This window comes from Nelumbo lutea, chromosome 5 (assembly GCF_056320005.1).
Source record: "Nelumbo lutea isolate HS-2025 chromosome 5, American lotus-T2T, whole genome shotgun sequence".
NCBI classification, from domain to species: Eukaryota; Viridiplantae; Streptophyta; class Magnoliopsida; order Proteales; family Nelumbonaceae; genus Nelumbo; species Nelumbo lutea.
Window position 1 is genome coordinate 9484353 of NC_142688.1, and position 12659 is coordinate 9497011.

A 12659-nucleotide genomic window follows, 5' to 3' on the forward strand; every position below is an offset into this window, starting at 1 on the left:
CGGCAAGGCTTAAAGTGCCACCACTACTTAACGGAGGCCAAGCTTATTGCAGCCGACCTGAGTTCGGGTAGGTTTCTAGCTATGCAGTTCTTGCTTGCTCTGTTCTTTTCATTTTTTTTGATGTCAAACTCGTTTCTGCAGGTGTGATGGACGCGGAGAGAACTCGTGGGGGGCGTTTGTTCCAAGGTATGAAGAGGAGGAAGCGGGTCGCCAAGCGAACTCGTACCGAGCTGCCCCTGGATGAGGAGCCCCAGACCATACGCTGGAGGATCTGCCCAGGGAGCCCGAAGTGACTCCACTGGTGCACGAAACTGCCGGGGCGCCTTACGCTGAGACCACTCATACGGGCGCTCCTGCATAGTCAAGTGCTCCTGCTCACTCCGGGTCTACTCATACGCGGGCTGGGCCCTCAGGCTCAGGAGCTCAAAGGGAGTTTAGGAGCGTGTTGACGCCGAACTACGCTCTTCAGAAGAGTAGGGATGCTACTTTCCCTGAGGAGGTCGCGGCGTGGACCGATCTTCCCTTGAATCAGGTCGCTTGCCGCGCCGTAACACATGCCATGGTGGTAAGTTAGATTCTGTCCTCCTTTTTTATTTTGTTGCTTCTGCTGTCATTTGCTCACTTGTTTCTTTTGGTAGGTGAATTCTTCAATTCATGCCTTGGCGGCCCAAGTGGAGGGGAGCTCGCGACAGGCGCGAGCTGCTGAAGCTGACGCTCATGTTGCTGAAAAATCCTTCCGTGCTGCAGAGGCAAATACCCGGGCTGCTGAGGCGGCTGCTTATGCTGCTGAAGAGGCTGTTCGCATCGCGATGGCCAGACAGGCGAGGTCTCAGTGTGACGTCGAGGCCTTTATAGGTAGTATCGCCTTAAGTTCACGATGTTCCACGTTCAAGGTACTCGTTTGCCTTCCAAAGTTTCGAGTTCGTATGTGCCCCCGAGCGCTCTTTTTACTTTATAGGGCCCTTCCCAATTAGGTCCATGCTTACCCATGCCGGGTTCGGGCACCATAATCTTACGAAGGACCAGGTCGCCGACTCGGAAGCTTCGTTGCTTAACTCTGCTATTGTAGTAGCGAGCTACCTGCTGTTGGTATGCCGCTGTTCGGATGTGCGCGAGGTCCCTTACCTTGTCCAGTAGGTCGAGGTTGGTACGTAGCTCGTCTCTGTTCGTCCGATCGTCGTATGTTTCTAATCGCAACGTTGGTATTTCGATTTCGGCCGGGATCACTGCTTCAGTGTCGTAGGTGAGGTTGAAAGGGGTTTCTCCCGTGGCTGCTTTTTCGGTAGTTCGGTGAGCCCATAAGACACTTGGTAGCTCTTCGGCCCATAATCCCTTAGCTCGATCCAAACGTGCTTTCAGTCCGCGCAAGATGGCTCTGTTCATTACTTCCGTCTGACCGTTTGCTTGCGGGTGCGTGACTGACGTGAAATTTTGCCGAATCCCCATGTTCTGGCACCACTCTTGGAACTTGATATCCTCGAACTTTTTGCCGTTGTCGGAGATTAGTACCCGAGGTAACCCGAACCGACATACTATGTTCTTCCAAAAGAAGTTCTGTATGTTTTGAGCCGTAACAGTTGCCAGAGGTTCGGCTTCTATCCACTTCGTAAAGTAATCTACTGCAACAACTAAGAATTTTCTTCTGCCTATTGCTGGTGGGAATGGCCCTAGGAGGTCGATGCCCCATTGTGCAAAGGGCCACGGGCTGGCGAGGTATTTGAGGTCGGAGGCAGGTTGATGGTGGATGTTAGCGTGCTTCTGACACTTGTCGCATTTTCTGACGAGCTTGATAGCTTCTGCCTTCATCGTTGGCCAGTAGTATCCTTGTCGAAGTGCCTTTTGGGCGAGTGCTCTGCCCCCCAAGTGTCCACCGCACAGGCCTTCATGAGTGTCACGGAGTACGAACTCGGCTTCGGTAGGTCGCAGGCAACGCAAATAAGGGAGCGTGTACGACCGTCGGTATAACCGTTCATCTATTATGACGTATTTGGCCGCCTGGCGCTGCACCCTCTTGGCCGCATTGCGTTCTGCAGGGAGGGTTCCGTCTATCAAGAAGCTCGCGAGTGGATCGATCCAGCTCGGCTCTGCTTCTAAGACGGGAGCGACCTCCTCTGTCTCCCCGAGAATACTAGGCCGAGGTAAGTCCTCTATGTACACAGTTCTCATATTGTTGTGACTCGTACTGGCTAACCAGGACAGGGCGTCGGCCTCAGTGTTTTTTGACCTCGGGATTTGCCTGATGATGTGTGACTGGAAGTTGAGCAGGGCTTCTTTTACTTTGACCAAATATGCGTTCATGGAGAGATAGCGTGCTTTGTACTCGCCGGTAACTTGGTTCACCACGAGCTGAGAATCACTGCAGATGACCAAGTGTTTTGCCTTTACCTTTCGCGCTAGGTCCAGCCCGACGATCAGTGCTTCGTACTCTGCCTTGTTGTTGGATGCCGCGAACTCAAAGCGTAGTGCGTATTCTAATTTTGTGCCGCTTGGGCCGCACAAGACTATTCAAGCTCCACTGCCTTGCCGGTTCGAGGAACCGTCCACGTGAAGGATCCAGGGCTCCTCATCCCAGTTCGCGCTTCGCCTGGCCAGGAGAGATGCCACACTGGCTGCTACTTCACGGGGTTCGGACTCTATGGGCTCAGGAGCTCCGGGTTCGCCTGAACTGGGGACCTCGGGCTCGACCTGTGGGGCTTCGTGGTTGAAAGTGCACTCGACGAAGTGTATCCCGAGCTGTTACAAGGTGGGTCAGTTCGGCGAAGTGTATCCCGAGCTGTTACAAGGTGGGTCAGTTCGGCGAAGTGTATCCCGAGCTGTTACAAGGTGGGTCAGTTCGGCGAAGTGTGTCCCGACCTGTTACAAGGTGGGTCGGTTCGGGCCCCCGGTAGGGAGCTCAGTTCGCTAGTGTCCCCTTGTCCCCGCCTAGGCTTGGCCCCTTTTGCCGAGTTGTTGTTTCTGCCACGTGTGCCACGTGTCACATAATAGAGAGGTCGGGCCAAATCTTCCTTCATCAGATACCTTCCTTAATTCTAATAAATCGGATGGGATCGGGAAAAGTTAACATATCGAATTCAAATATATCCCATTCTGATCCGCCACGATTAAATAATATAATAATATATTATTTATATTATATCATAATTTTTTTTATTTAATTTCAATTGAGTTGGATTCAAATCAGACATTCGATAAGATATTTAAATTCGGATTTATAAGATTGGATCGGATATTACTCTTAACCTAATCCCATCCGATCCGTTTGCAGGACTCCACCTTTTCGTTCTAATTTTTTTACGCCTTTTGATTCTAAATTTGTAATCACATAATATAATCTGATATGATGCTATCCACCATTCCACATGCTTTCCTATAATCATTTTTTAACACTTTTTTTTGGGGGAAAATTTCTGATTAGTACGCTGTATTTTGGGCCTAATGCTATTTTGGTCATTAATTAGTTATTAATCAATCATTAAGTGGCATTTGAAAAAAGCATAAATACCCTTCAAGTGTTATTTAATTTTCTTTATCAACCATCTAAATATTAACAAAAAAAAAAAAAAAACTATCCCAAATCTTTGCCTTTCCATTTAAGAAAGTTGGGATCACATTTTAGTGGACATTATTCTGGTGACCTCAACTTTCTTGAATAGAAATGATTTGAGACTGTTAAATTTTTGTCAATATTTGGATGGTTGATAAAGAAAATTAGATGATACTCAAAGGGCATTTGTGTCATTTTCAAATGCCACTTAGTTTTTGATTAACAGCTAGTTAACAATAGGTACTGGATTGTCATGTTTTGAAAATTTGGATACTGAATTGTTGCATTTTAAAGTTTAGAGACCAAAGTGACACTAGACCCAAAGTACAAGGTACTAATTGAGAATTTTTCCTTTTTTTTTTATTTTTACTTTATACTAGTCTAAGGGGAACATGATGGTAAGTGGCTTATCAAAGGTAAATTATTATATAAAAAAAAAATTGGGAAAGGTAAACTTTTTAAGGGCAAATTTCTTAAAGTACCTCTATGGTTTAAGAAATTGACTAGCTCTACCCCTATTGTTTATAACATGTCTTAAAGTACCCTTAAGTTTTCTGACAATTAACTACCTTCAGCCTTGCTGTTAGCATCTGTTAATATTCTATCACAATTTGTGTATATCTGACACCACGTGATATATAATTTTTTTTCAAAAACTCAATATTACCCTTTTATGATCAACAACGAGCCAAACATAATGGCTCAGCACCTCCATTCACACCCATCTTCTAATCTGCATTGTATTGCTTCCTGTAGATACATTATTACTTTTGGATTAGAAAACTAAGCACAACACCATTGATGATGGAGAGCAACCGGTTGTAGAACAACACTGGCGGAAGATTCAACGGCAGCAGGCAGATCACATTGGTAGTTGGAGACATTCACAATTGCAGAAATCTGAGAGGTAGAGAGGTAGGAGCAGACACAAGACTAAGATTAATATTTTTTTCTTCAAATGACCGAACTCACCAGTAGTTTTTCAAGCAGAAATGGAATTGCAAAGATAAAGGGGAATATGATAAGATGGGAAATACACGAAATTTGATCGAATGCCTAATCCATGAAAAACCGAAAAATTGAACCGAACTAAGAAAATTGAATCACAAAATGCAGTTGACAAAATCAATCGGTTTGGTTTCGGTTCAAGATTTTTGAAAAACCGAAAGACTGGTTCGATTTCGATTAACCTATAAAAAAACCGATGGTTAACTGAACCATCCGGTATATGTATTTATATGTATTGTATATATATTTTTAATATGCTACATATTTTCTATGTATTATATATAAATATATATTCATTATATATATATATATATATATATTATATTTATAATGATCTATTTATAAATATTATATATTATATATTTTTAAAATATTTATAATATATTATATATCATTTATTCTTATAATATTATATATATTTATATAATATATATTATAAATATAAAAAAAAATAAAAAAAGAAAGAATTAAACCGATCAAAAACCAAAACCGATTAACTGGTGGTACCAATTTAGTTTTGATTTGGAGAAATGAAAAACCGATACCACCATATGATTCGATTAACCGAACGTTAAACACCCCTCGCATGGCTATCACAACCTAAGCATAAAGAGATTAAATGAAAGAGAGGATGACTCGACACGACCAATTGCAAAAGAGATCCAAAGACAAGAGCATGACACGCAACTATCACAACCTAAGAAAAGAGAGATTAAACGAAACAGAGGATGACTCGACAAGACTTATTGCAAAAGAGATTAAAAAACAAAAGCATGATACGCAAGGCATGCGTGGTACTTGATTTGTAGATCCAAGAACATGGCCGCATTCAGTGTTAGCTTGATGGAAATTTTGCCATCGCCGTAGATGGGGAAGGTTGCATGTCGGCGACATGCCCATAATACCGATAAACGATTGACAATCTGCACCAAGAACCCAGTGTGGTGATGGTGAAGTTTCCTTAATCAGGTTTCTGTGCTGGAGAACCTATTGGCTACTACGGTAATGGTGAGAGTTTGAAAACTTGATGAACAATAGAGGGTAAATTGTATATTTTATTTTTTTTATTAGCACTTATCAATAAAGTCAATTGTCAGAAAACCTAGAGGTGCTTTAAACAATATATAAACAATAAGAGTAGAGATAGTCAATTTCCTAAATTAAAAGGGTACTTTAAAAAATTTGCCCATTTTTTAATTAAAAGTTTATTGGAAAAATATCTATTTAAAATAAATAAAAATTTATGGATAATAATATATTTAATTTAATAAAATAAAACAATAAATAATCACGGTCATCAAGCAATAGAGTGAAAGAGGGAGATATAACTTTTGTCATTGTATTTTTGTTTTATATAGTGGAATAATTGTAAATAGTTAAATAATAATTAACTTAATTTAACAAAAAAATAAATTTAGTAAAATAAATGAGATAAATAGAAAATCAAGTGAGAGAGTAAATATATACACGATCCTACGTCTTACATTGCTAGCAATAATAATTTGTTAGATTGTTAAATTATTAATTAATTAAATAATTTAGTAAAATAAGTAAATAAATAAATAAATAAAATTTTATGTATTATCATCATCACAAGATTGGTAAAGGCTATCTCAAATTATTTAATTAATTTATTTAGCATTGTTAATGGGTCAGGTTAAACTATCGAACTATTAAGCCCATGAACAGGCTTAGCCCAGTTCATGGCCCAGCCTGGCCTAAGACTTGGCCCACAGACCAACCCAGCCTGTGGCACAGCAGGGCCCATATAGGCTCGGGCTAAAATAAAGAATTAAGATCTTTTAATTTTTTATCTATTTTTATAATTTATGTTAATTTTTTTTCATGTTTTAAAAAAAATGGCTTAGCCCAGTTCGTGGACTAGCCTAACCTAAGACTTGGCTCGTGGACTAGCCCCACCCGTGGCATGGCATGGGCCCGTGTGGACTCAGACCATATATTATATATAATAATTATATAATATATTAATATATAATTTTATTTTCAATTTTATTATACACATCAAATTTTATATAGATGAAATTTTCATTATTTTTTCAAAATTTTTAAAAACATGGCTTGTGGCACAACACAAGCCCGTACAAGCTCTAGCCGTATATTATATACAATAATTATATAAATATATAATTTTATTATATTATTGCATATATAAACAATTGTATACATAAAAATCATATAAATTAAAATTTTAAGATATTTTTTATCTATTTTCTAATTTATGTTAATTTTTTTCATTCTTTTTTTCAAAAAAAAAACATGGATTAACCCAATTCGTAGCTTGGCTTGGCCTAAGACTTGGCTTGTGGACTAGCCCGACCTGCGACATGACATAGACCTATACATACTCGAGCCAAGGGCTATGCCAGGCCAACCTCCTAAGTATCCCATGGGAGGGAAGTACAACTCGACTCAGCACGGCCCGCATAACATGACCCAACATGGCCCGATTGTAAATAAAATGAGAGAGAGAGAGTTTCTAAATTGCATATCACTTAAATTTAGGAACTGTAGTGGCAAGTGAAAAATTCAAGTTGAAGGTTAAAATGATAATTTTTGTGGTAATCACCTCCGAACGGGCAGGCGGGAGATAGGGGTCTATGGATGTTTTTGTAAAATTAAAAGATAAATTTAAGAGAATTGGGAAAAGGTAAAGGGGAGTTTCAGGTAATAAGAGTATTTGTCAACTGTTATTTTCTTGAATAATACATTATGGTTTTGTTTATATTTTTGTAGGATAAATTTCATATTAATACATTGTATTGTACTTTAGTTGTAGTAATTTCACTTTCTTCACTAAAAAATGTGCATTTTCACTTTAGTACCCGAACTATAAAATGTGCAACTACAGTCTTTGAATTTTCAAAATGCGCCACTTTAGTCCGTTAACGAACTTGCCATTGGCTGTTATAAATAATTATTACAAAATTGACAAAATGTTTTTTTCATTGCCAACGGACGAGGAGCATAAAGTACCCGACTAATTGGTGGGTTGTTGATGATTTGGTCCCTTCCATATGTTTAGGGGTGTCAATTGGACTAGATTTCAATCCGATTCAGTTTAATGTAAGTCCATTATAAATGAACTAGGTCCAATCCAATTCAATAAATATCTTGGATCAATTTGGATTGGTACAATTCAATATCAGGACCATTCAATCTGTTCAAATTCATTTTGATATAAATAATTTCAATCAAAACACGGTCTATTGACATATTCTCGTTTTATATTAATGGACCAGATATTGGCTTAATCCAATCCAATCCAATCCAATATAAATTTATTACGGACAGACCAAGTCTAATCCAATATAATAAATATTTTTTGGATCAGATTGATTCAATCCAATATGTCTTGTTGTTTCATCCAATCCATCTAAATTGATTTTAGACTGTACAGGGTCCAATCTATCAATCCATTGACATCGGGGCATTCAAGAGGAGATGGATTGGTGATGATTTTGGGTTTCTGTTTATCAATGTTCTAATTTAGTCTCGAGAGAAAGACAAAAAATAATGTCTTCTTGTTAATGGTAATTTTGAGATTTTAAAAGTTTCAAATAGCATGTCATATTACATGCATCAAAGATAATTAATGGAAAGCAAACATAGGACGTAAAGTGATAATTTTTAAAAGTTCAGATATGACAGTACAGTGCCACATTTTAAAGTTTAAGTATCAAATTGAAACTACCAAATCACAGAATACTAATTTACTAATATACAATTTGCCTTTTTTTCTTTAATATAAATTTACTTGTATGTATTGGGTTTAGTGATGGTTACCGGTGGACAACTCCCGATTTAGTCCCAAAACCCCAAGTGGATATTCTACATCGCTCTCTCTCTCTCTCTCTCAAATTAGTTATAGGATGATCAAAATTCGGCTCTCTTTACTTTTGAACTTGCTTACACACTTTCCGGGTCAGACGCACCTCTCAAATTAAAATTAAGCCAAAAATCAACCGAGTGAAAAAGCTATGTTGGATCGGGTTTATGGTCAATCTAAGCCCGATCCTAAAATGTAGGTTTAAGATTCAAGTTTGATCTTTTCAACTTTGAGCCTAATCTGTATTGTAATTTGATGCTCTCAAGTTAAGTTTGGTTTGGGCTTAGCTGAGCTCGGGTTGACCAATGAACCCACTTCAAAATTATATATTTATATATGTATTTATGCAAATATGTTATATTTATGTATATATAAATATGTATGCAAATTATGTATGTATGTATAAACACACACATGTATGTATGAATGTATATAGTTAGGCTAGGCCCCAAGCCGGGTTTGGGCTACCTAAGGGCTAGGCTTGAGGCCGGCCTAAAAAATATAAAAAAAGCCTGACTTCTTAGACCCGAACCTAGCCTAAAGACTGAAAATCCAATCCTAACCCATGTAAAATTTTGAGCTGGGCCCGCCCCAATTGCATCTCTGAAAAATAGGGGTGCAAATGGATTGGATCATGATCTAGTCCTATTTGGTCAAATTTGGATCCCCCACCCGGTTTGGATCTTTGGATCAGATTCAAATCACTCCTATTTGATCTGAGAAGATCCGATATGATATATATTATATCTTTATAAATAAATAAATATATATATATGTTATTTATTTATAAATATATTTTTTATATTATATTTTATAAATTTGTTATATTATTTATTTTTATAAAAAACATGCATATATATAATGAAAATAATTAAAAAATACTTATATTTTTTTGTTTTTTACTTTATTTAGATTAATATATTTTATTTTTTTAATCATTTATTATTATTTTTAAATTGGATTGGATTTATTGATACGATTCATACTATAAATCCAATATAAACAGTGATGAATCGAATTTGAATATACTCTAATTTAAATCCGATCCAATCTGACCCATTTTTTTCCGTACTAGTTTCCAAAGATCGGGAAATTGACCCGGCCATAATACGAATCTGAAAGAGAACAAAACCATGGGATATGACAATTTTACCCTGATTGGCTAGAAAAGGCCGAAGTTGAATCCAAGCTAGCAAAATGGAGGTTGGGATGCTTACAGCAAGCAGTCGTGAGAATACTTGTGAGAGACATTGTGAGCTACGACAAAAGAGAGGTTAGTGCGGAGTCCAGGTCCAATTCCCACCCAGCCATGCTGGCCTCTCGTCGGGGCGCATGGGCGTGCAAGTGGGATCACATCACATGGGAGTTAAAGCGGGGTGAGAGAGACTCAGACGATAAAGCCTTTAAGTAACCAAACAAGTTATTTAATCACAAGAATCCATTGACGTTGGATTTGAGGACTGCCGAGTTTTGACTTGTATTGTTACTTTATTGGACGACTTGGATCCCAGCGATATTACTTCGTGCCAAAAGTTAATCAGCGTGTCAGTCGATGGAGCGGGAAAGAATCTAGAGGTTGCCGCTAAATTCCACATAAGAAAAGGTTGAAGGCTATCATCAGTCATCAGTCATCACTCCTAAAAGTAACTAAACTACGAAAAGAAAGTGTTGTTTGGCACAGCTTTGCTCTGCGCCAGTGGATAGGATATAATAAAGAGCGGCGATGATCAGTGATTAGGCACCATGTCCTAGTGTGTGACAAACGGATGCTTCGGCTGCGACCGCCAGGCGCCAGCACAGCACGGAACGGAAGAATTTGTTCCCTTCTTAACTTCTAATCCTTCAATATTTAATTATTCTATTACAGTTCAACGATATTGGGATTCTTATCTCTTTCTTTTGACCAAAATATCCTTTCACTTTGGTTTAATTTACGATTTTTTTTCTTTTTTATTTTTTATGTATGTATATTACAGAAACACCGTTCATTGATGCAATTCACTAGTTCAGGGTTGTTAGGCATCTTTTATTTTATTCAAAATGAAATTAAGGCAGAATCCACCGTACGTGAATGTGGTTGATCTTCGGCCAGTGCGAGGCCAACTTATTAATTATTGAAAAGTTTGGGAGTTGGGGACTGGGGTACCGAGAGTTAAATTGTCTACTTTACGAAAGGACTCAAGGGCATTTATTTTGCTCTTGTCGTCTTCGAAAAAACAAACCATCATTGGCACCCCTCGTCGTCAGACAGACCGTCGTCATCAAATCAAAGCCAATTTCAGAGCAGAGCTACGGAATCAGCGAGCAGAGAGAGAGGCGAGGGAGAAGAGTCCTCCTAGACCCAGACTTCCGAGATTTAAAATTTCCTTTAGATTTTATTTTTTGTTTTTTGGTTGTATTTCGAGATGAAGAGAGCACTCGTCACCGGCGAAGATCCGACGGTTGATGACGAGAAAAGGAGGAAAAAGAAAAGGAGCGAAGAAGAAGAGGAAGAGGAGAGTAGTCAAGAGGTTGGGTTTGTGCTTCTCGATGAGGATCTGCTCTTCGAGGTGCTGAAGCACTTGGACGCGCTGTCGCTTGCGATCGCGTCTTGCGTTAACAAACAGTGGTATAGGACGGCCCGGGATGAGCGGTTGTGGGAGTTGGTCTGCACCCGACACTGGACGAACATCGGCTGCGGCAATCAACAGCTCCGTTCCGTGGTTCTTGCTCTCGGAGGTTTTCGTCGCCTCCATTCTCACTGCCTCTGGCCCCTCTTAAAACCACCTCCATCACTGTCGCCGTCTCCGTGGGCGGCGTCATCGTCATCATCTACTCCCTCTCTCTCGTCTCCATTTCCGACTCCGGTAATTCCATCAAAACCGCCAATTCATTGGGGAAAAGACGAGGTTCAACTCTCCCTATCTCTTCTTTCGATTCGCTATTTCGAGAAGATGAATGTTAACAACAGAGGCAGATGAAAACGCTTTCTAATCTGTTCATCGCCTTAATTTTTCCTTCTTCTTTTTTTCTGTCGCGCTTGTGTTCTTGGATTTCATCTCTCTTATATATAGATCTCGTAATGCGAGAGAGTCTGTAATAGTTATACTCATTATTATTGATGAATTTTCTTGGATTTCTCTTTTATCCTTTTTATTATTTAATAACTTCTATCTAAGAAATGATGGTTTTGTGAAATGAAAATTACTTTTTGGGATGTTTATGTGTAAATGAACTTAAGAATCTGTAGATTGCTGGTTTTGAGTTTTGTTTTAATGCTTGAATGGGAGGTCAGGGCTTGCTGCAAATGAAGCCGGGAGCCGGCCAAAGTATGTTCTCTCTCTCTGTTTGACGATTCAATTATCACAATACAGTGATCTGATACACATACGGTGTCTCTCCTCCATTGCTATTTTGTTTGTGTGTGGGTGTCTTGTACAGGAATCAACACAAACAGACAAACAAAGTTGGAGTTGTACAATTGTTCTTATTATATGTCTGTGCTAGAGGCCAAGCCTCCCAGCCACGCCCCAACTGTAACATTTGGCTTTCTAATTGCAGGGATGTATTCCTTTTGTTGTCTTGTTCTCACAAGATCCAAAGGCCTGGAGAAAAGCTATGGTGTAGATAATAATGAAATCAAGCTATCCAAAATAAATATTAGGGTAAATTGGTGAAACTTTTTTAAAGTTTGGTAATTGCAATCATCGTCCTCAATTTTTTGGCATAATTGCAAGTTGGCCTCCTCTTACAGATTTATCTTTTATAGATTTCTCTAAAAGAGGCATGATTGCATGAAAATGTTCAAAATACTCTTTATTTAATTTAACCAAAATGTTTATTTTTAAAGTCGTTACATATGAAAAATTACCCCAAATCCTTAGGTTTCATTTGGTTTGTGGGATGGGATGAGAAAAAGGGAATTTTTTTCTTTCATTTGTTTTGTGGGAAAAAGAGAGTTGGAATGAGAAAAATGTGGGATGTCACATCCCGAGTGAGGAACGACTTGTGCAGAGAATACAGAAGCATGAATTGATTCAGTGACAGAGACGTTCGAACCCAGAAGTAGGAGATGGAGGAGTCGCATCAAAACCATCGGCGATCTGCTAACTCCCCTTCCCCATTCAAACCCAGAAACAGGAGCTGGTTCGGTGAGATTTCACCAACGACTCTGGTACTCTGATGTACTTCTTCCCTAACCGCTAACAGAGACGTTCGGCAGAGGATTAATGAACAGAGAATAGGATGGAGGGAGAAGGAGAGGAATATGCGAGTAAGATT

At 39.0% G+C, this 12659-nt stretch overlaps 1 pseudogene; it reads left to right on the top strand.

Moving 5' to 3' along the window:
* The first annotated feature begins 10560 nt into the window (after positions 1-10560).
* On the top strand, positions 10561-11525 carry LOC148850233 (F-box protein GID2 pseudogene; annotated as a pseudogene).
* The last annotated feature ends 1134 nt before the right edge of the window (positions 11526-12659 follow it).